Source organism: Periplaneta americana, chromosome 12 (assembly GCF_040183065.1).
Source record: "Periplaneta americana isolate PAMFEO1 chromosome 12, P.americana_PAMFEO1_priV1, whole genome shotgun sequence".
Taxonomy (NCBI): Eukaryota; Metazoa; Arthropoda; class Insecta; order Blattodea; family Blattidae; genus Periplaneta; species Periplaneta americana.
In genome coordinates this window covers 56,412,207-56,438,378 of record NC_091128.1, presented here as the reverse complement: position 1 = coordinate 56,438,378, position 26,172 = coordinate 56,412,207, and the positions used below count along the sequence as shown (strand labels likewise).

Here is a 26,172-nt window from a genome sequence, read left to right as displayed (position 1 = left end):
TAGTGTGCACATGTTATCAAGATATTCCTGATTTTAGTATTAAAGATGTTATTTTGCATGATGAATTCGGTCTGGAAGTTTTTTTAAAGAATTTACATCCTGCCACAGACAGTTAGGAATTCTACAGTTCAGATAATAATGTATAGTCTAATCTGAAGGTTACGTTTTAATTTTATATTGTGTATGAATTTCTTGATTAGAGATATAAATCTGTGGTGTTATGGCAAAAGCTGGTATGTACAATTCTGGCAAAAATATTTTATTGTCTAGATATTATGTTAAAAGTGTTGGTTTTAATGTTATGGGAAAAACATGGTATGCAGGGTTGGCAGACATCCTGGATTTCCCAGGATTGTTCTGGATTTTAATGGTGTGTTCTGTGTCCTGAATTAAGTTATATTTGTTCCGGAATGTCAATAAGATTGGGGGAAAAAAAGCATTTTTGTCTGCTAATTTCTGTAAAATTATTTTTAAAATTCCTTATTCAATTTTTCAAGGCCCTATCCAGTCTATGTTCAATGTCGTTGTCAATTCCTTCTGGCGTCTTTTGTTGGATTGTTTTGAAATACAAAATGATAATGTTGTTATATATATTAGGAATTATATAGTATCTTTACTCTCTTTGGAAGATGATTTATTATTAATATGATTTAAGCACTGTATCATGCATTTTTTCTATATCAATCAGGATGTAATAAGACATTATTTTTTCCGACTTTATCAATAATCCCAAGAAAATTCCATAATTTAGCAAAAATGTAACAAAATTAAATGATTAGGCACTATATAATTACTTGAAATACATAAAACGAATACAATCAGTTGTATTACAAACTGAATTAATTAAAATGTGCAGTCACGTTATGGTTTACAGTATCATCACCTATCCAGGATTCCTGATGAGAGAATCTGGCAACCCTGATATATGTCTACTCCCATCAGCATCTAATCAGGGGCGGCTCGTGAGTTATTGAATTGGAGATTTACAGTTTTGTATATGAATAATAAAAAAACGACTACTACTGTTTAAATGTTGTAGTTTTCTTACATACCTTTAATTTCCAATAATTTACGACAAATACTTCCAAAATGCTGGAACTGAAACTCATTTTGAAAAGGTCTGACACTAAATTTAAATAATAAATATAATTACTACTACAGGGAAAAATCAAATTATTGTAGTAACAGTGAGCAAAAGCTTGTAAGACTGAAAATGTATTTTGTAAGTTGTTTTCTATGAATAACTGCAAAAGACCGATTGTGCCACTCATATTCCTATAATCTGACTGTAGCATCGGTAATGTGGTCCCCAGCCATCGGCATAGCTCAGTCAGCAAAGGCACCTATCTCCTGATCTGGAGCTGTGTTCGGGAGTGGGTTCGATTCCCGCTTGGGCTAAGTAACAGATTGGGAATTTTTCGAGGTTTCCCTAAACATAAGGCGAATGTCAGGATCTATAGCGAATCCTCAGCATTATCTCAGCCAAAACCATCTCTCTCATCACCAATTCCATCTATGCTAAATAATCCAGTAGTTGATACTGCGTCGTTAAATAACTAACAAAAACGAAAATATGGTCCCTTACAGAAGCATCTAACTCTGCCGAGAAGTTCAGGAGGACTTTAAAAACACCTAGATTGCTCGAACCTGCACTTTCATCTTGACTCCAAAGTGCTAGTTCAAATGCACAGCAAAAAAATTTAATGCAGTCAACAATTTTAGAAAGCACATAACCATTTTCCGACATTTATTCATTAAATATCTTTATGTTCAGGTCATAAGCACTATTAAGCTGCTGGTGAATGTCCACTTTCCCCAAAATATTGAACTCTAGGAGAGAATAAAAGTGTGACCGAGCACTTTCATATTTATTTTAATGACTTAAGTGTGCCAAATCACTGACACCTAGCTTTACCCAATTAGGTTTGCCATCTTCTTTCTCAAATAACAAACATGGAAAATTGTACAAATGATTGGTCGCCTCACAGCCACAAATCCATGCATTTCTTTCATGAAAATCACACTCAAATTATCTTTTAAAATCTGTGTTTTTTTTATTTTTATTTTATTACCTGCACAATATTGAGCTGAGATGTTTGCCTACCATTTTGTTTTAATTGTAACTTCTTATCCAATGGTAAGCTAGAAAACAGCATACGATGAAAGAGTAATGGAACAGAGAAAAATTCTCTCCGGCGCCGGGATTTGAATCCGGGTTTTCAGCTCTACGTGCTGATGCTTTATCCACTAAGCCACACCGGATACAACTCCGACGCCGGTTAGAATCGTCTCAGATTAAGCTCCAACTCTTGGGTTCCCTCTAGTGGCCGCCCTCTGCACTACGTCATAGATGTCTATGAACGTAGGACCGAAGTCCACACATGTGCTGAGGTGCACTCAATATGAGTGACTAGTTGGCCGGGATCCGACGGAATAAGCGCCGTCTTAAATCACGAAGTGATTTACGCATATCATATATATTATTTTAATGTACCGAAGTACATATGATATTTCCATGCAGATATTCTGCGTCATCATACGATGAAAGAGTAATGGAATGGAGAATTTTTCTCCGTTCCATTACTCTTTCATCGTATGATGACGCAGAATATCTGCATGGAAATATATGTACTTCGGTACATTAAAATAATACATAGAAAACAACAGTTTTTCAACTCGCTAACTTTACTAGCCATCCTCGCAGGATGACTGGGCATGAAAGGCATGTGCTCACATGGTAGCTTATAGGGAAGTTACCCCCACCATCTCGTTTCTAAGAGTTGGCCAGTCTTTCGTCTACCGACGTGTCATAGCACATGCTCCTAAGCACACGAAAAATGCAATCTGTCTACTGCAATGCAAGAATGTTTATCCTTTCTCTTACAGCGCTTGGAAGCAAATAATTCTATGACTTTTTTTATATTGTTAAATAATTATATATATATATATATATATATATATATATATATATATATATTGAATACTATTCTACTACATTTTTACTGTGGGTTCACGTGCTCAAGTGCTGTAATAGAGTAACTGCCACTGCAGCTAGCACTAATACTAATAAAAAAATCGTTACTCTAATGAATCCTTGATTTTTCCTGAAATAAAAAAATATATAAAACTACTCTCCTGATAAAGTAAGGAAATTGTACATATTAGCTAATGCCATAACACCATAGATAATACTGTACTATTTACCATAATATACTTTATTACTGCCATTATACAGAATGTCTCAGAAAAATGTAAAATTATTTCATGATAATATAGTTTGGGTTAAACTACATTGATTTAACCTTATATATATATATAGTCCGGATCAGCTTACTTAATACCCCAAGAGTGAAACCTAACCATTTCCCCCCCCCCCATTTCTATATATGCTAGTGGATTTTGGTGATTTTCTAGTTGCAGGTTGAATTTTCTTTTGTCAACTTCGTTTAGAATTTCGGTACTGAGAAATATTACAACTGGTAGTGATATCCTAACTGTGACAATGGCAGCAGTGACAATTGTCGTCGGTAGTGCAAATTCTGAAAATTCAAATTGTTCTAGATTTCTGATTTACTGGAAGCTATTGAAATTTGAAAATACAAATAATTAATTGATATCAATATTAATACGTAATAATTATTTTATATATTGCGTTGTAATTACAATTCAAGATTATAGTCAGGTAAGTGTAAATAAATATAGCATATGGAGTGATAACATGCACTGGGGTAATCGATACAAATACCATTTCACATTTTAATATTAAATTCTTTCGTGTTTAGATTTTTATTACAATAATGTCAAAGAGAGGAAATAGCATGGCAGTGACTCCTACAACAAAGAAACCGTGTGCCATTCAGAGTAGGCTATGCTTCAGAAAAAAATGAATTGAAGAAGATAATGCAGGAATTATATGTACGGAAACAGCAATTACAATTAGAAAAGCAAAATTATTAAGAGTATGTATTTTTAAGCATACATTTCACAGTGGAATTAGGTTTTCGGAGTTTGTACTAATCATTTCACGTGATCAAACAAAATACATTTTTAGGTTAGGTCTCATGAAGGGTTAGTAGGTTATTTTACGACGCTTTATCAACAGCTTTGGGTCTCGTGAATCGTAAACCTATTTAGTCAAAACAATGAATTTCATGCTGTCAAACAAAATACATTTTAATATTACATCATATTAAACTACTCATTACAAACATAATATGCGAGAGGTTTAGAAGAAAAATATACTCTTTCACAAATTATTGAACCATTTAAAAAACCTCCTCCCAACATGAAGAGACGGCCTAATTAGCCTTTTATGAAATGTTCTTATGTGATTCTCACTATACCTCTCTCCAAAGTCTGACGGTTGGAAGAAATTAATGGGAGAAATATTGGAATGTCTTGCGGTTCCATGTACTATACTTGATGTGTTACATTAAATCTTTTGCAGACAGCACCATCCAGACACTGCAATGCCTGCACAACACACGCAACTGAATACATGTTCACTTGATATTTAATTCAGTTGAATTGAGTCCATTTCTGTTAATGCAATGTTGTGTTTACATTCTTTTTAATTCTTCAACAGACAGTATTATTGTAAGTTCAGTACATTGCTATATTGTAATGCTATGTTGCTTGTGCTGTGTCTGAGTCTTGCGATGCCAATCATGTTTTCACAAAGCCAATATGTAGCATGCTTTTGTTTATGGATTTTGTGATGGCAATGCAATGGCTGTGGTTGAGGAATACAGACAATGTTTTCGCAATCAAAGGGATCCATCTACCCATGTGTTTTCCCTTGTTTACCAGACGCTATCCAAAACTGGCAAGCTACCAAGTGTTTCATTGAGGTTGGAAAGAGAACCGGTGCCTGATATGAATTTGCGAGAAAACATACTGCAAATGGTACAACGAAGTCGACAGCTGAGAACTCGTAAAATAGCTTCACGTATGGAGTGTCTCGTTTGCATGTATGGCAAATCCTGCATTGAGAGCATCTGCATATGTTTTACGACTATCTTGAACCTGAAGACTAAGCTCGTTGGTTGGATTTATAGAATTGAATCACTGTTCATCATGAATTATGATTATGTTCACATATGAAGTCTCCTTTACTTGGGATGGGATAAATAACATCAGAAATTCTCACACATGGTAATGGAAAAATTCACACAGGGCAAGAAGTAATCACTTTCAAAGGAGATTCTCGGTAAATGTATGATGTGGCTTACTAAATGATACACTAATATCACCCCATTCGTGTTCGATAAGAATTTGATGGGAGCAGGTATGAAGCATTTCTATAGGACTGTACTAGTAGAAGATCTCCCACTCTTGGTGAGGGATCAGATGTATTTTCAATATGACAGAGCTCCTCCACATTACATTACATTCAGCGTGTAAAGGAATACCTGTATCAATGGTTCTCTGGTTGCTGGTCACAAGAATGGCCACCGAGGTCGCCAGACCTAACCCAACTTGACTTCTTTATGGGGTCACATGAAGGCATTAATGTATGAAACTAAGGGTGATACCAGACAAGAGCTGATCCAACGAATTTTTGCTGTTGCAGATCACATAAAAAACTACCTGGTTATAGTTGCTTCAGCTACGTTGTCATTATTCACTATAGCAAAAAAATCATAATAGCTGACGGACATTTTGAGCAGCTTGAGTAAATTTCAACTTATCATACTGGTATTGTACTGTACTATTGTTATCTGGTTGCACTATATCTAAAACTGTGAAAAAATATAACTGTACTGTGTAATACAACACACTGATACTCTCATACATATTGTTCTGATACACAGAACTTATAATTATTCTGTATATTTACTACATTTTCTTTCTGTGCTTATGCAGGTGGTAAAAAGAAAGAACAATGTATCCTTGTCACAGGGGCTTCCTGGACTCCAGGGTGAAGCTCAGCAGTCAAATAAACAACATGAATATAGTACACTTCTGCTGCAGCTGAGGTGCAATTCATGGAAGCCATAAGAAGGGCAACCTTAGTCACTTGTCTTGTGTAATTATTTTTTTGCACAATGGTGCAATATGTTGTACTTACCGTTGCTGTTTTAATTTCTGTAAGTTGATCATACCACATTTGAGTGGTTACTATGGTAACAAGAGAGCTGTAAGTAAAAACGTGTGGTAAGTAAATGCGTTCAGTAACTAAATTGTATGAATTTTTATGTCAATATTTTTACAGAAACAAAAAAAAAAAAAAAAAAAACATATTTTCAAGACTAAGGAAACAAAAAAACATTTTGAAGACTATTATGAATGATGCCAATTCTGAAAGTCATGACCTCATATGCATATGTGCAATCCATATTTTCAGTCTGGAAATCCTGCAAAAAACATAATATAGATCTTACAAAAGATAGTACGTATGTAATACACATGCATTAAGTAACAGAATCTCAGAAAGTGAAAAAAAACTCTCTTTGTTTCTGTTATGATGCACTTACTGCATATGTATTGCAATATACTATATTAAATTAAAATTTTTCTTACTGAGTTTGTACTTAATATGGAACAAAATTCACTGGAACAATACAAGATGCAGCATTTTTAATAATGCATCACATTACCGATTACCATGTTCTCAGATGTAGAAATACGTCTATAATGCTTCTCTCAATTTAAAAGTTCGTCCATCAATAATAACTTCACGAAGTTACACTTCAGACATACAGTAGGTATATCAGGTTAAATTGATGTAGGTTAACTCAAACTACATTATCCTGAAGTATTTTACATTTCTCCTAAGACACTCTGTATACAAGGAATGTCATGTCAATATCTTTAACAACCTGAAGTTTTTCTGCATGAATCAGTATGTTTTAGATTGAGAATATATCTAACAGCCCTCTTCTGACGATGGAAAACCCTAATGGTATATTTACTTGTGCTATGACATCAAAAAATTATCCCATAGGAAAGGATTCGATATATCAGACCATAGTATATTGTTTTTAAATCAAGTGTGTCAAGGAATTTGGCTAATCTTTTCAGTACATAAGGTTTACTACCGATTTATTAAAAATATTGTCAATGCAAATATCCCAAGTCACATTTTTGTCGATATATAAACCAAGTTTGTCCTGTTTGAAATACAGTATAATTAGTTTTGGCGGAGTTAATAAACCTGTTCGTTATTAATGAAAGTTGAGATCTCGAAATTTTGAGTTGTAATTGAAAATTGTATTATCAGCATAGCAATCTATCCATTGTAAAGATGATGGTTTGTTAACATAAATTATAAACAAGAGGATTCAAGGTCGAGCCCTGGGGTAAGCCTACACCAAATTTAATTTTCCTCTTACCTGATTTGATTGTTCGTAATTTTATTCACCGTTTTCAAATATATGTATTTGCACCATTTCTAATCTATTGGCTAGATAGGATTAAATTACTTTCGATGGTACCATCCCAAACATCATAATTATCAGGAGCATAGCATCCACGGAAGCTAAGGAAGCACCGCTTCCCTTTAAATTTGTAGAAATAATAAATTTTTATTTTTTATCTCTTCACATTGCTGCTGAAATATTAATCTTACTTAGTTAGAAACCAACTGGCTAGCTTTACAATTTAGCGCACACTTCCTTGGTAGAAAGCTGTATTATCGACCATCAGCCAACCATACAGTAAATCTCAAGCCCCTAGTATATTACTTGGCTTCAGGGGCATACACAGGGAGAGAGGGGGTTTACGGGGTTTGAATCCCCCCCCCCTTTGAACCTTTTAAAAAAATACATATTTAGATTTGAGTAGGCCTATTTTTTTTTATCCATAATCGTTTTACCTTCTCTAATTTTTCATTCTCAGAGTAACGAAATGTACATCAACAGAAGGCATAGTCCTTCTACTCCTCCATTATTTCATCATGCCAGTTTCATTCTTCATCTTTGGTGAGTTTCATGTTGCATTATTGTGTTTAATTACGTTTATTTCAATATACTTTTATTGTTTCCATGGATTTTCCTGTTATGTAAAGTAAAGTGTCTTACCTAACATATAGAAATAACTGTTGACTAAATATATATATATATATATGATTATTGTGTAAGTGTAATAAGGACACAAGCATTTTTTTATTACACAAAATTAAACAGAAGTTAAAATTTGTTAAACATTGGATGGCTGTGAAAAATTACGTTTCAAAGATTTTATAAGGATATTCATGAATATGTTGTATTATAATAACATAGTATAATATTGATAAATATACAGTATAATAATAATAATAATAATAATAATAATAATACACAAAAATTTTAAAATACCAATAATGTAAATTGTAAACAATTTTAATTAATAACCCCCTCCTTGATAAAATTCTGCATATGTCACTGCTTGACTTCTACAGACATGCAAGCACTTGTTTGAATAGTTTTTCTGTGTGTTTTACTTGTTATTAACGTAACATATTACTTTTTGTTTTGGTATATTTACACGTTTATAGTAAATTTTGTAAGTGTCAGAATAACTATATTGGTTATGTGAGTTTAGCTCAGAAAAGCATGTTTAACGTACAGTGCACATAGTGTGTATGTATGTGAACTGAATCTCGCATCCCAAATCCAGCATGAATGACTTGACAACGGCATGCAAAAGTGATGTAAGTGTGGCCTATGTTGCGGCGGAAAGTGGTTGTTCACTTGAAAAACTACATAAGGACTCTTTCTCTTCATTACCTTTCGAACAAAAATTTTAAATTGTTGAAAATGACCCACCAAAGCAGATTCTTTGTCTAAAAACAAAAACCAATGCATTTACTCGACATTTTAACGAGCGCATTTATGACTCTATGCCATGTCTGTGTGGCTGTAAACAATCAAATTGTAATACTGGCCCTGTGTCTTATTTTCTAAAGAAATGAATGTGTGGAACACACATGCATACGATGACTTAAATAATATTTATAAAGCAGACAAACGACATAGGCATAGAAGTTCTTTCAATCATACTGTTTGTCTAAAAAAAAACTTCAGTGGTTTGGCAAAAACAGACGAATTGAGTTTTGCTTAAGTGAGCAGCATAAAATTGCGTGGAAAAGTTCAACGAAACTATTAAACAGAACAGACAAATTATGTCACCTGATAACACCAGTTTGCTTTCTAGGCTCTCAAGGACTCACTTTTAGGGGCCATGATGAAAGCAGTCCATCATTGAAGTAATTATATTGAGGTTCTGAACATGTTGGCACATTACGACAATCATCTTTGGACTTAGGCCGGCTTGAAAACTTCAACAGTTTTTCGTGGTTCTTCTCCCGATATCTAGAATGACTTCATATTCTGTGTCTCTGAGATGATGGCCCGTAAAATAAAATCCGAAATATCAGAAGCAAGATTTGTTGCCTTACTACTTGAAGAAACTTCTGATAATCCATTAAGTGTCAATTGTCTTCAGTTTTTAGATATGTAAGTAAGGCTGGTAATATAGAGGAACGATTTCTTCGCTTCACAGATGTAAGTTCAGATAGATCAGCTAGTTCCCTCTATTAACATGCTGTTACAATACTGAACAACTTCAACTGCGGTTCCAAACTTGTAGCCCAGAGTTACGATGGCGCTGCTCTTATGGCAGGGGAGCATGCAGGTCTTCAAGCAAAGATTCTCAGTCAATACAAGCAAGCCAGTTTTGTGCACTGTTATGCACACAAATTAAATTTGGTCCTATCTCAGTCCACCAGTTTCATCAGACAAGTTAGTCTTCTTTGTTTCTCTGCCAGCTTTTGGAAATTTCTTTGCCAAATCCATAAAAAGAACTGAGGCTTTAGACACAAAGTGAAAAAGATGTTTCCATCTGTCACACCGACTAGATGGCAATATCAGAGTAGAGATTGTTCATGCCCACAAATCTGATATTCAATGCCTTCTTGCTTTAATTATTAAAATGCAGGATGAGTGTGATGCAGACACCATTTCTTCTGCCCATGTCCTTTTGTCCATTTTGATAGACTATGAGTTCAATTTCTTGTTGGACATATCTGTAGTGCTCGGGAAAAGTGGCACAAGTCAAAAATGTTAATTTTACAGGAGAAGAAAAAAAACTGTCTTCACACTGGTTTATGTCGATTTGATTTCCTTCTGTATGAATTATTGTAATGGGAGAAATACTTATGTCTCTTTTCTCAAGCGAATAGATGTTCCGTAAGTTGTCAATAAATTAATAAAAAATGTTTGTGGAAACTGACTTATGCCACTTTTCCCAACAACGGCAGATATTTTCATCAATATTTCCTTTTTCTGATACCCTTTTCAAAGTTTTACAGTCAAAGACTACCGACATTTGCTTCAGCAACAAAAAGAATTGCCGATTAAAGCTCATTTACAGAAGCTTAGGGGCAATTTCGACCAGTTCTGGCCTAAAGTAGAAGAAATGTCTTCAGATTTAGTTTCCTTGGTTCCACCTAATGGCCCAGTATTGACTCAGTGCCTGGGTAAGATAGGAATTCCTCATACAGAGACCTGTTTTATGAAATTATTGATGTTATTTCAATGAATATTTCCATCAGATTCTGTAATATATAGAAACTCCACTTTTTTAACCTTCTTGAAAGAAAATACTTGCACAATATATGAAAACATTACCAAAGTCGTAATTTTCTTGCTTCAAAGAAAACAATGGTATAATGTTCGACTCCCTATGTCTAAAAGGTGAACTGAATGTTGTTTACTCTGATCCAGACAAGGAAAAGGAGAATGGTTAGTCTGCACCAGTACATAAGATCATTAGAATTAACAAATGTTTTCCCAGGAACTTATAAATTGTGTGAGCTAATGCTGACCATCCCAGCAACAAGTGCAGTGGATGAACGCTCATTCTCGACATTAAAGAGAATTAAAAATTATCTGTGAAACTCCAATGAACAAGACAGCCTTTCATCTCTTGCACTGTTAAACAGTGAAATGTCACTCCTGCAGAAACTGCAGTCTAAACCAATATTCGAGGATGATGTTATCGATATTTTCGCCACTAAGAATCGCCACCAAAAAACTTATTCATTATCATTTGCGCTATTATTTTCAATGCTAAACAATGGATATAATTAAAAGGTGTAAAAACTTACAAATTATATTAATTTTCTTCCAAATGTTCAACTGATTTTGTGGCCATCCAGATGTTGGTAATAGCGGGTATTACCTCCCCGTGACTGTATGACTGTTACCATTCGCCAATTCAACCCTTCGATCAGATTCTGGATGTCAATGTGGTCGATTCTATCCCATTCTTTACTTAGAACATTTTGGAGCTGCTGTAAGTTGCTGTGAGGAGTTAGACTTCTAACTTGCTTCCCTAGCATTTCCCACACATGTTCAATAGGGTTTATATGAGGACTTCTTGCTGGCCATGCCGTCCTATTCAATCCAACGTTGTGAAGGAACTCATATACGATTCTTGTAGCATGAGGGCCTGCATTGTCATGCATTAACAGGAACTTTTCACCAATAAGTGGGGCATATGATACCATATGTTAAATTAGACCTTCTTCGATGTATCTTGGAGCAGTCAAAGCACCTCCATTAATGAAAACAAGTTCTGTGTGAGCTTCATACGAAATGCCACTCCATACCATTACTGATCCACCTTGGAAACTGACACGTGAACTGAAGGAACATGAAGAAAAACGTTCTCCTTCTCTTCTCCACACTCTTTCACGTCCATCTGTAAACTAAATCTCGATTCATCTATGAAGAGCACTCGTTGCCACTCCCCCAGGTTCCAATTAGCATGATTGTGAGCAAAACTTAATCGTTCAACATGATGTTGCTGAAGCAATTCTGGGCCTTTAGCTGGTCTTCTGGAATCACCCCACATTCATCCAGATGTCCTCTTACAGTTCTCTCACTCACTGTAACTTGTCTTATTTTCTGGAAGGCTCTTCTGGTCTCAATAGCTGTGGAATGGCGATTTCTTAATGTGTTTAGGACAATAAAATGGTCGTCACGAGCCGAAGTTACTCGTTTTCTCCCTGAACCGGGTCTCCCAGAATAACCTCCTGTCTCTCTAAAGCAATGGTACACTCGTACGGTCGATCGAGAAATCCCAAGAACTGCAGCCACATAACGCTGACTATTCCCACCTTCTATCAATGCAACCACTTTTGCTGAATCGGTAGGATTTAGTGACATTTGTATACAATGAAGTACTCCAATACTGCCTCAAAAGAGCTTATCAGTCTGTAGACATCTTCAGCTTAGCTTGAAATGAGTCCGAGACGTTTACTCACAATATTACAAGAAGAACGAATCTTCTTTTCAAATCATTGTTGGCTATTACTTATTCAGTATTACAGTGTTATGCATCACAAAATAAATGAATAACTAAATGAACCTCAACACACCTACAATTATTTAAAAAATCCTACAATTTTCAAAAATTTTAAAGAAAATGTAGTTGGCCCGGTTTTTATGCAGGTGAGTGTATATCAAAGAACAAAAGTATGGTATCAAAATAAACTAACACATTCTTAGCAAAATATTATGCAAATAAATTCACTGATAATGTTTATTTATCGTACTGAGAACTACATTCATTAGGCTTATTTCGATCCTTTGAATCTCCACTTCTCTTGTAATTCTGAAATTGAATCATAATCTGTATCCAATTCAATTTCATCGCTCTCATAGTCATTCACAGGGACGGTTGTTTTCCTTCTACCCTGAAGTTTTCATTTTACCGGACCAACATTTGTGCTAGTACCATTGATGATGGAACAGCCTGTTTCTTTGTTTACTTGACTATAATGTTAAATGGTGTTTTAGAATATACTGAGATACCGTATTTGCAGAAGTAAATAATCACATTGATCACATTTTATTGAAACAAATATTTCAAAATGAAATACAACTATGGTCCACGAAAAATTGTGGTACATAGTTGAGAACTGACTTCTAGCCTTGAGGTTAAAAATTTTTCACGCAGAGTCCTTAACCTCTGCCAGTGTAATTATTATGTGAAAGTAAACACTATATAGCCAGGTTTAATTGTACAAAGAATCATATATCTATAATGTACCAGTTCTACAGAGGAGAGCTTAATAAAACAGACAATCACAAACTGAATGATTTCGTGTCTTCACACATTCAATAGAACGATGCACACTGACCTTGTTAAGCATCCATATCATTGCCACGTGTAATGGTAGATGGAAGCACCTATGGGGAACATAATTCCATCACAGTGGCACCTTAAATGGCAAACACCAAACTCTTGGAGGACTAAGTATTACATAATGCGTTTTGGACCAGTTGGGTGCCTGGACCATAGTTATGGGAAATTACGGTACCTGATTTGGGAGACCAAAACTGTAGTTAAAGTTGATATTGAAAAATCTACTGTAGGAAAAGAATATTGACTCCCATCTAGTGGAAAGATGTCGGAAAAACCTTTTCAACTGTAGACACATTGCTAAAAGTCAGACTGTGAATTCTTGTACCGAAGTGTGCAGCATTATTTATGTATGCAGAAATTTTGAAAAAAAAAAAAAAAAAAAAAAAAAAAAAGGACTTGACCAGTTTTTTGCATTGAGGTCTTCAATTTTGGGCCAAATTGACAAAATCAAGTAAAATTATAGCTCAAATGTTCTGAGTGTTTTAAGCCCATATACTGTATCACAACTGCAATAGATCTCGATATATTTCAGTTTAAGTAAAGGTGAACAGATGATGCCAATTATTTTAATAGACTACCAGTACTACTCCATGACAACAATCCGCCAGCTCACAGAGCTCTCGCAACACACCAATTTTGCACCAGTAACAAAATGGTCGTCATTCCTCACCCCTCTGTATTCACCAGATTTGGCCCCTGAGACTTTTTTGTGTTTTCGAATTTGAAATTCAAGGTAAAGGGTCGCCATTTTGGCACTGTGGAGGAGATCCAACACGAATAGCAGAAGATGCTTGATAGACATCAAGAACGCAACTTCCAGGAGGCATTCCAAAAATGGCAGATGTGCTGGGATCAGTGTATAGCTGCCCAAGGGGGGACTACTTTGAAGGGGATGGCAGTCAAATTTAAATCGGGCAATTTTATTTCCATTTATGGAACAGGTCTCGGAATTTAATGATCACACCTCGTAGTCTTTTGCAACTGTGTTTATTGAATATACTGACTTTTGGAGATCATCTTCTGAAGTGGCCAATAGAACCTGGTCATCTGCAAAGAGGATTGTAGGCTATTTACTTTGGTCCATCTGTTTATGGGAACACTGCTTCTGTTCGGGTTTTGGAAACGCCATTTACATATCATAGAGTTCATGTACATTATAAAAAGCAGAGGCGAAAGAGGACATCCCTATCGTACACCTGTGTTAATAGCTTTAAAATCTGTTAGTTGATTCTTTACTCTAACGGTAATTTTTGTGTTCTTGTATATAATATAATAAATTTAATTTATTGGTCTGACCCAATATTTTGGGTTTGCCCTGCAACATAGAATAGCTCACAATAAAATTTAAAATGAAAAATTATATAAACAGGTTTCAGACAAAAGTGATTAAGACATAAGAAAAAAAATAGAACCAAGTATAATTTAAATTGAATGTATGCCATAAAGATCCTGACGAAATATCGCTACAGAAAATTTTATAATGGTGGTGACGATGGCATCTTGAGGATCTCTCGTCAGCTTGTATTTTTCCCTCCACTTTACAAAGACTTTCGGAATTGTGCCTCTCACTCCGAAGAAGAGACCGGTAACTGTGATTTTTTTCAATGTTGTATTTCGCTGATAGGTACTGAATCGTGGGCTGGTAGATTTTCCTTTTCTCTTCGTTCACTTCAGATGGTTGAGTGGCTGAGATTTCAAATCTGATCATAGGATCAATTATTTCGTGTAATATTTGGTGTGGGATCTCGTTTTCTTTTAATATGATTAATAGTTTTTCTCTGTTTAATTTGTCAAAAGCTTTTTCATAATGTATGAAAGCCACATATAGTCCTAAATTAAATTCTCGTCGTTTTTCTAATATCAGCTTTAAAGTGAAATAACCATCAGCACATGATCTCCCTTTTCTAAAACCATTTTGGTCTTCAGTAATCAATGTTGTATAGCTAGTAACGGTAGTCACCTTCTTTTTCACAATAATGAATCAATTTTGCACCCAGCATTAAGTAAACATATCCCTCTGTAATTTTCACACTTTTTTAAGTCTCCTTTTTTAAAAATGTTATACCTCCATTTAATTTCTTTAAATTCTTAAATATTTTTGGTGCTGGTCACGTTATATCTATTTCTAGAGTGGATACAAAATTCTCCCATTGTTCTCTATGTTTTTTGCAGGTTGCTTTTCTTGCTATTGTTCTTTGAAGTTTATAGTCAATTTCATCATATAGATTTAGTTTGCAAATATTTTAGGTAAGATTGTTTTTATCATTGATAATCTTTCTAATTTCAGGATCCCAATTTCGTATACGCTTTTTTCTATTCCATTTTCTTTTCAGTCCTAAACTCTCCTTAGCTGCTTGTATAATAATACTTTTCAAATTTGTGCATTTAGTTTCTACATCATCGTTAATTTTTATTTCTTCTAATAATCTATTCATTCTGGTTTCATATAACCACTTAATACTAGGATCGCAAAGTAAACCTTGAAAAGTTGCTCTGGTTTGATGCTCTTACATTTAACATTTCTCTTGTACCATTTTGGGGGAATTCTAACTGTACTTACCACAAGATGATCTGATTCAATTTCAAATCCTATAAATACTCGTAAATCTAAAGTCATTTCAGACATTTTTCTATTACAGATAAAATAATATATTATAGAGCATGATCCTCTAGCTAACCATGTAAATTTGTGAATATCCTTGTGTTTAAATTTGTAATCATTATTTGCAAGTCATTGTAAAGGACAAAATCAATCAATTTCGCCATTTTGGTTTAAAACTATTTCTCCAAATATTCCAATATGGCTGTTCCGCACTCTAGCATTTAGGTCTTCCATTATAATTAACATATCACATTTGTTGATTTTATCTAAAACACTTTGGAGTTCTTCAAGGAACTGTTCATTTTACTCTTCTAATCCTTCTATTGGTGCATATACACCTACAATTGTCATGCAGCCTCTATGTAATTTTAGGCAGATCTCTACTAAATGTTCATTCCAAAATTTATAATAGTTAATATTGGATTTCAGTGAATTATGTATCATGATCATCACTCCAGCATGAGTTCGTTCTACATAACTGATTATTGTTCCAAGTTGGTGTGAGAGATCTCACCACGATATTACAGAGTATTATTATTATTATTATTATTATTATTATTATTACATTTAATTACTTTCTCATGCTATTGATATTATATTTGAAGACATACCAGCAGAAGTGTCTTGTGAAGGAGTCTCTTCCAGAATTTGCACTGAAAAGCTAAAATTGATATTCATTTTAACCCTACTGAAGCTTAACAGGAGATCTCCCCAAGATGTTTCACAGTATTATTATTAATATTATAGTTAATAATACAATATTATTATTATTAAATGTAAATAATTTTATTCATTTCAGCAGATTTCTCATGCTGTTGACACTGTATATGTAGAAATGCCAGAGACCGGATCTTCTGGAGGAGTCACTTCAAGCATTTTTACTGAAAATGTAAGAGCAACATTCACTTAAATAACTTTTAATAAGGTTTTTAATGAGTTTTGATATTTTGTGAGTAAAAAATAAAATTGTGTGATCATAGTTAATGTGTAATTATAGCCTTAGTAAAATAGTAGTTGGTTAATTCCATGCCAATGTATCCCAAGACATCAATTTATGAAGTATGATGTATCAGAATAATTTTCACATTGTATGATCCCTAAACATTCTAGGTTTCAGAATATGTTGAAAACGTTGGTTATTTATCACAGGTTGGCAGCACTGAATGATCTAAAATGGCAACCACACATGTTAAGATAAACATGCCTAATAACACTGTTTTTCAAATGTAGATATTGTCAAAAGTAGAGCAAAGTACGAGTTGAAAATTTTTCAGGTAATTATCCTTACTCTACTGAATGTATATACATAAAATTGTTTTCAAATTTACCTGTACCTGGCTTCACAATCAAAGGTTTACTTCACATGTGTCTTGAGTGTAGTGTAGGTCACAGAAAAAACCTTAATTTCTTTTTAGTTTATCATTGGATTGAAATTCTGTGGCTCTAATTTTTATTTTCTATCTTTATGTTTCAAGAAACTATACAGTAACAGTAACATAACCTATAATGATACAAGATCCATGTTTTTTAGTAAAATGTATTGTCGTGTAGGTCACATTGCATCATAATTTCTTCCGGACTAAATCAGGATGGGTAAAACTGCAGCTGAGAGACAGAGAGTCAGCGGGAAAGGCAGAAGAAAGAAGATTATGCTGAATTTAGGAAAAAAGAAAATGAGAGACAGCAGATGTGGCGAAATAAAAGCAAGGCAGAAATGAACAAATCTATAGCAAAGAGGGAAGAACAAAAGAAGAAGAGATGTAAAGAACAGCAACGTTATAGAGCTAAATGTAAAGAAAAACTGAAGAAGGCTGCAGTAATGCCAGATTCTCCTAGTAAGGCATTTAAGAGTAATTCCTCTTTTGGAGAGGCGATGGCAAAGGTGAAACGAAATTTACCAAATAGTCCAAGAAAACGAGAAGCTTTGGTTAAGAAACTTGCCATACAGTTTTCACCTCACATCTTAAAAACAGTTCCAAAGAAAAGGCCAAACACTGCAATATCCCCTGAAGTAAAGGATTTTGTCATTTTATATTATGAGCAGGATGATGTTTCTTATTCATGTAGCATCGGGATAATCGGAGTATCATCGAGGTATGCCAGCTAATCCATATTTTAAGATAATGTTTTCTTTGTTGGTTCTACATTTATCCTGGTATGAGAGATTTTATCATCATTCGAGAAGAAGGCAAAAAAATGAAAGTACAAAAGCAGTATCTGTTTCTCACTCTTGGTGAAAACATACCAGATATTTAGAGAAACCCATTGAGATGCTGGAGAGAAGATAGGTCTTTCTAAGTTCTGCTCCCTGCGACCACAACACATTTGCCTCGTGCAGATACTCCCAATAATTTGTGTTTGTGTGTACATCACGAAAATGTTCGATTAGCTTTGGACAGTTTGACACCAATTTTTCCGAGGAGTACTTCAGAATTTGTAAACAAGATTGTATGTGATGAAGGAAATGAAGACTGTATGATGCAAACATGTCCAGTGTGCAAAGACTCTGTTCTGTTCAAAGAAATAGTGAAGACTGTTGATGAAGAAGCATTAGCAGAAGATATCACATATAAAGAATGGGTTAAAGATGAAGCAGGAAGATTAACTCGAATGACGTCGTTTTAACCAAAGAGGAAGTTGTGACAAAATTAGAAGAAAAACTCCAGCATTTTTTGTCTCATGTGTATGCTAAGCGAATTCAGGCACAGCACTTCGTAGAAGAAAAGGAGAACCTGAGTGAAGGAAAACTTCTGGCACACATGGATTTCAGTGAAAATTATGTGTTCCAGTATCAAGACGAAATCCAGTCTGCACACTGGAACTCAAACTCATGCACACTTTACATTGCTATACTTTACTATAAGGACACATCAGGAAAATTAAATTCAACCTCATACATTGTTGTATCAAACTACATGCAACACGATAAATATGCAGTAGCCGTTTTCAATGAAGCAGTCATAGAGGATTTCAAAAATACACAGAAAGACATGTTTTCTTGGGCCAGTGTTGAGTTTCAATCTGATGGTGCTGCACAGCATTTTAAACAAAAATTTTCACTTTCCTTTATGACTCTGAACAGTGTTCCTACTGCATGGAATTTTTCAGCAACATCACATGGGAAGGGTGCAATTGATGGTCTTGGAGGTATTGCTAAACGTCGAGTATGAGAAGCAACAAAAGCACGTAAGACCAATCCCCAGAATGCCATTGATTTCTACATTTGTGCCAGTGAAATCTGCAAAAATGTAAAATTTCTCTATGTATCTGAAACAGATTGTTGAAAAAAAGAAGCACCTGGATCAGCTGTGGAGTAATGTACAGTCCATCCCGGATACAAGAAAAGTACACTACTTCAAATCTGTCTCACCATACAAGATACAGTTTTCAATGACAGCACGAAATTCAAGTGCAAAAATATTTGATTTTCAGACTGGTGAACTTACAGATGTAAACCCTGTGCTTAATGTTGAATGTAGGGCTACAGATTTTAAAATTCAGGATTGCAACATCAATAATGAGGATTGGGCGTTAGTTCAATTCATTGGAAAAAAATCACAGAAACATTTTGTTGGCCAAGTTCTTTCAAGTAGTACTGATGGTACTTTCAGTGTTAAATTCCTGCGTTATAATTCACAATGTGAAAAGTTTGCTGGCCTACATTAGATGATATAAGTATTGTTGACAAAGACCAGATAAAATTAAAATTACATGAGCCTCAAATGGATCAAAGATTAACGTTGAGTTTTAGTGACCATTTTTCTTCTTTTTTAATGGGTTAAAATGTTTTGTTCCAAAGAAAATTAATACTATGTTCTTTCTCAGTAATATTTGCACATGAAGTGTAGGTCACAACTAGCATGTCGTGTAGGTCACAATTAATTATATATTCTAAGTCATTATGGTAATATGATTTCAGTTTGTTGTGTGTACAATTTTAACCTATATTATCACTAAATAATTTCAATATATGTTACAAATTTTTGGTAGTAATAAAAGAGCAGATTTTTTTAAATATAATATTCTTCTTGTACTTTTTGGAATTTTCCCTGTCGTGTAGGTCACAGTCAACATTTTATTAAATTTATAATATTGGCTTGAACTTGCAAGCAATTTCACTGTTTAGGCATACACCTTGTACCCTAAGGACATACATGGTATTAACAGTACTCTCCTAAATTCTTAGATTTAGACATAGAAAAATAAAAAATATTGAATATTTTGTCATTTGTCGTGTAGGTCACACATGGAATTAACCAGTTATATTATTTTAATTTTTCTCAGTTCTGTTCACTTAATTTCCTTTTGTTTTGTTTGCCATGCTACATTGTTTTATTCCAATTAGATGTAAAAAATAAAATTATGAAAATATGAAGAAAAAAAATGGCAGTAATGCAAGGGTCCCAGATTATCATTTTTGCTGGGGGGCCCAGCTACAAAAAGTTATGTCACTGCACTGAAGTACAAAAATATTGTTATTAAGACCTTAAATATTCAACTCCATCTCCACAAAAAAATATCTTGTAAAGTATATTTCACGATTTTCACTTCAAAACAACCAGAAGTTGTATAAAGGATTTCCACTGCAATCAATAATACGAATTTAAAACTCCATAGCTAGCTACACACAGCCCTACACCTAACCCCAATTATGTTTTTAATTTCACAAGACTCGAACTCAGGAAATAATGCCCTCACTGGTTTAAAATTATGGCTTTTTACTATATCAAGAGTCATTACGTACATATAAGCATATTTTGACTTGAAGTAGGTAAGATAAAGCAGTAATTTCTTAAGGGAACGAGAAACCAGATGAATTGGCGAAGCTGGTTGCTGACTCAAATCTCCATATTTGTTACGCATTAAGCCCCTTTTCGTTTGTAAAGAACGAAATAACTTACGAAAACATATTCTTAAAAAATGGAATCAAAATTGGCGACAGAGTGAAAAGAGAAGTACTACAAAAGATTTATTTTTTCAGTTCAAGATAGATTAATCTTCTAGTACCTACAACTAAACTGAGGGCTGCTCAGTATAGCCGAACCATTAGAAATACAAAGCGCATGCACATATCTTGCTGTTCCATCACATTGGTGGCAAGTATGAAATGTCTTACTGTTTATTTAGAGTTATTTCATATCGTGTTCATCCTCCTCCAGTCTTGACACTGAATTGCTAGCTATTGATGCTACTCTTCAGTGTGTTACTCAAATTTCTGAAAAATCTATTTGCATACTTACCGACTCCAAGGGGGCTATATTTAATATAATTAAATATGTACCATACCTATATGCACATAGAATTATTCCAATTCAGAAACAACTACCTAAGCAAACTAAAAGAACTCCAAAAGGAAATAATATTTCAATGGATAGGCCTACCTAGTCATTGTGGTATACCTGGGAACGAGAAAGTCGATAATATTGCAAAACAGGCAACATATTTGCATACAAGACCTCTTCAAGAGATATCTCTATCCAGTGCTTTTGTTTAAGTAAAGTCTCATTTTACAAACCTATGGATCAACAATTGGCTCTCTTCTGACAAAGGAAAGATTTTACAGTCTGTACAAAAGAAACAAAATGACCTGGAAATGTAAAAAAACTTGCCCAGACATGTTTCAAACATTTTTAACAAGAGCCAGAACAGGTCACATTGTCACTCAATTGTACCTACACCGATTTCACATTTCTGATAATCCTACTTGTCTGTGGTGTAATAATCATGATGAAGATCTGGAACACATTCTTCTATACTGTCCATCCATAAACCACGAAATAAGTAAATTAAAATCATCAGTACCAGTTGCAGAAGACACAGCCCTGCAGTATATATTGACTACACCCCAACTCTGGGTAGCCTACTAGCAACAGACATCTATAATGAACACCGATCAAAATACCCCTCATTTCTCTTGAAAAACAACAAATGAATAAACTACAGTGGACTATAGTACACTTTATGTTGTCAGCAAACAGCTGGATACATTAAGAGCTTATAATATGACTATATCGCAGTTTTCTGTAGACAGTAGAGAGCTCTAGTGTCGGTGGACACATTTAGACGTCACTGAAGGAAGTAGATATTACTATCAGAAGCTTTCAGAAGATGTACTTCAGTCAGAAGTTGGTTCTGAATATGATGAATCCGAGCTGGAATACTGACTATTGATATAAAATATTCCTTTCTAAAGTGGTAAAGTCAATGTGAAGAAAACTTTTTGGAAACAATACTGTACCTAACTTAATACTCATAAGGTGATGCAATTCTTTTTAATATATTTTTGATTTTGAGAAGCCACATTTTGTTTACCCATCACCTAAAGGTACTGACTGGGATACCTATACAAGAAAACACACAAGTTATATTTTCTTATTTAATGTAAAGTAGTCCTATACTTAACGTGTATTATGAAAATAAAGTTCAACTCAAACTATTTTATGTTCGTGTATTACATTTTAACCCATATTACATTTAGCAACCTTTGAAAGAATCTGCAATGTTCTCATTGTTGTATCATGTGACTGCAATAACAAGGCAAGTTCTATCATATGACTGTAATAACAAGGTAAGTAGTATCTTATGTCTGCAATAACAAGATAAGTTGGAGTACTGTTAATGTATCAAAATAACAAATTCCATAACGAGATTCTGAAGAATAATATGTGAAACTTACACATATAAAACTCTCAATAATACTAATTCAAAAACGCAGACTTGCAAAGGCCTTTCTTTGTTAATGAAAACAATGTTACTTTTACTTACTGCCAAACACCTACTTCTTACACATACCTTGTTATTGCAGAGCACCCCTCAATTTTATTCTAACATAATTTTTGACAAGACACAGAAAATTTGGCGAATATCTTTAGAGATTTTACATTTTAAATTAATACAAATTACAAATATGGAGAAGAGAATCAGTCAGTCTGACATCTTCCGTTCAACTGCTCGGATCCTTATTCTTGTATTAAAGGCACATATTGAGTCATATTTACATAACATCGATTTTGACTATTCAGCATCACTCAACTGTAGGCTTTATTTGTAAATAAGTATAGCTGTAGACTTTTTCATCGTTTGTAAATAGTATATTTGCCAAATTGTAATGTACTGGTACTAACCCAATAACATAAACCGGGTATTTCAGACCACCCGTGTAAGCCTTTTTTCTCGAAAACTATGTGATACTTGTTGTTCATAAAAAAATTTGATAACCAAACCTATGTAAAGAATCGATTGGTAATAGTACCATTTCCCATAACAGACCATAAGTTGGGGTACCTGTGGTCAACTTCGAAATTTCAAATGAGAACATGGGTCACTGAAGGTACCATTAGAAACTACTTTTAAAAAGAAACAACTTTTACCTAAACTTTTTTTTCTAACTTTTATAGTTTATTCACAAAGCAACAAAAATGGTATCTTCTGAGAAATGCTTTATGTTGTTTAGGTACGTACACTTTTCATTGTAGGTGTTCAAAATGTACGTCACCCTGTGCTAAACAATGTTCTGATCACCTCCTAACATCCGTGATTACACTTCAGCACAGCTGAAAGACCCAAAGGCTTCTCTTTTTCTTTGTTCCATGTCTTCTCTACTTGCTGGACGCATCTGGTAGACCATGTCTTTAATTCTCCCCTACAAGAAGGCTTGCCATTTGACTCAGGATTGCACCATAATACAGTGTTTGCAATTCTGTAAGATAACAAATTTCATTCATATCATATTCATCTCCACCAGCGACTTGGGGGATATGACTTCCAGATTCGTGTTGATTTCTGCAACTGGTTTCTAAACACGGGCAGTGATTTCGAGCTCAAAATTCTGTAGACTGATGAGGCAACTTTCAAAAGTAATGGTCAGGTGAATCTCTACAATGCCCACTACTCGTCGCCGGTTAATCCACACTGGCTATGGGAAATGGATTACCCCAGCATGTGTGAAGACTCAACACATGGTGTGGCCTCCTCGGAAACTGAGTCATAGGACCATACTTTCTTGAGAGCTTTAATGGTAGAACAGGCGCTTCCTCCAAAACATTATGTACCAGTTGCTTCATGATGTTCTCCTTCCGCTTCAGTTAATGATGTGGCTTCAGCAGGATGGCTGTATGGTTCACTTTTCACGTAGGCCTCGACGAGTTATTAACCAGTTATTTCCCCTACTCTGGATTGGACGAGGAGGACCAGTAGCTTGACCAGCCACATCTCCTGACTTCGCTCCAAATGATTCTTTTTTCGGGAGAGAATTAAATACATGTTCTACCAGATGCGTCCAACAACTAGAGAAGACATGAAACAAAGAATTAGAGAAGCCTGTCTATCTCTGCTGTGCTAATGCGCAATCAGGAAGTTAGGAGTAATCAGAACATTGTTTACTACAGGGTGGCGTACATTTTGAACACTTAGGCCTACTATGAAAAGTGTACGTACATAAACAACCTACAGCATTTCTCAGAAGATACCATTTTTGTTGCTTTGTGAGTAAACAATAAAGTAATAAAAGTTAGAACAAAAAAAGTTTCAGTAAAAGTTGTTTCTTTTTAAAAGTAGTTTCCAATAGTACCTTGAATGACTCATGTTCTCACTTCAAATTTCGAAGTTGATCACAGGTACCCCTACTTCCGGTTTGTTACGGGAAATGGTACACTACCACCAATCCATTCTGTACATAGGCCTAGGTTTGGTTATCAAAATTTTTATGAACAACAGTATTACATAGTTTTCGAGAAAAAAGACTGATACGGGTGGTCTGAAACAACTAGTATACCCTGGATTGTTAAACTTATAAGCCTACGGGTGAAACAGGGTTCTATATATCGGATATTCAAAAATAATTTCTAAAGTCAATTCCTCCAAAGGTACACCCAAGAACACTACACTATCCCCTCGCTCTTTTCTCGTTACAAGTATATTCGCAAGTCAATTTATACAATTTACAGAAATTTCCTTCCTAGCACAAGACTTCAAATTCCGGACATCGATTCAAGAAAACATTGCATGACAGTAATTTTCAATGAATTGTTTCACATTTACATCAAAACAGCCACAATCACTCACAAAAATGTCGAAAGTGTGTACGTACCAAACGTAGGAAACATTTCAAAGAATATATCCCGGAGATTCTCAAATCACATAATAACACATACAACGTTAATCTCGATCAATTTCCATAACTATACATACAACCCATTTTAAAGACACAACATACATGGACACGAACTCGGACTAGAGATCACGGATCCAGTGTAGCCAACTCTTTCAGATAGGTTCCGGCTAACTAGATTCTAGCTCTGATCACGTAACAACAAATTGGCCAACGAGTTAGAAAGAGAAGAATATAGAGTGGCCATGTACAGGACATGTACAGCGCTCTTTGCAGTGCAACCGCGAAACACGGCAGATATGATGATCACTGTGTTGAAGCTATAATCGAGAAAATATGAAATTCCCGCCAGATGGCACTGACTCCCAAGGTTCACTGAGGAATGTGTGTATGGTTTCTTGTACGATTATAATTAGAAATATTGCGCTTCTTTCTACTGATATAAGAGTTTATTGTGATATGATTCAAAATGACGTATTGTTGTGTACTACTGTTTACTTCGAATAGAAAAAAGAGTGAGAAGCAATATCATTCCACAAATTTCCGAGTCACAGGGAAAGATGATTATATTTCGTGACCATAATATTGTACGAAATAGAAATATAAAAATTGGAGTTGTATCCTTCGAAGAGGAGGAAAATTTCAAATATGTTATTTTATTTTAGTAGGTTATTTTACGACGCTTTATCAACATCTTAGGCTATTTAGCGTCTGCATGAGATGAAGGTGATAATGCCGGTGAAGTGAGTCCAAGATCCAACACCGAAAGTTATCCAGCATTTGCTCATATTGGGTTGAGGGAAAACCCCGGGAAAAACCTCAACCAGGTAACTTGCCCCAAACGGGAATCGAACCAGGGCCACCTGGTTTCGCGACTAGACGCGCAAACCGTTACTCCACAGGTGTGGACAAAAATTCAAATATCTTGGAGCAACACTGAAATTATAAATGACACTCGGAAGAAAATTAAACGCAGAATAAATATGGGAATGCCTCTTATTATTCGGTTGAGAAGCTTTTGTCATCTAGTCTGCTGTCACAAAATCGGAAAGTTAGCATCTATAAAAACAGTCATATTACCGGTTGTTTTGTATGGTTGTGAAACTTGGAGTCTCATTTTGAGAGAGGAACACAGATTAAGAGTGTTTGAGAAAAAGGTTCTTAGAAAAATATTTTGGGCTAAGAGCGATGGAATTAGAGGAGAATGGAGCAAGTTACATAACGCAGAATGCACGCATTGTATGCTTCACCTGACTTATTTAGGAACATTAAATCCAGACGTTTGAGATGGACAGGGCATGTAGTATGTATAGGCGTATTCAGATAT

General features: G+C 34.8%; 1 protein-coding gene across 2 annotated transcripts in view; it reads right to left on the bottom strand.

Annotated features, from left to right (window-relative positions):
- Positions 1–24,982, bottom strand: part of gw (trinucleotide repeat containing adaptor protein gawky) — a 233,528-nt gene extending 208,546 nt beyond the window's left edge. The window contains exons 1-2 of one of the 2 annotated variants that reach the window (XM_069841376.1): positions 24,825–24,982; positions 6,071–6,137 (exon numbers count right to left, since the gene is read on the bottom strand). The gene's annotated coding sequence lies outside the window, so the exon portion shown is untranslated. The remainder of the gene's footprint in view (positions 1–6,070; positions 6,138–24,824) is intronic. The other variant, XM_069841377.1, reaches the window with a different exon arrangement.
- Positions 24,983–26,172: the final 1,190 nt, after the last annotated feature.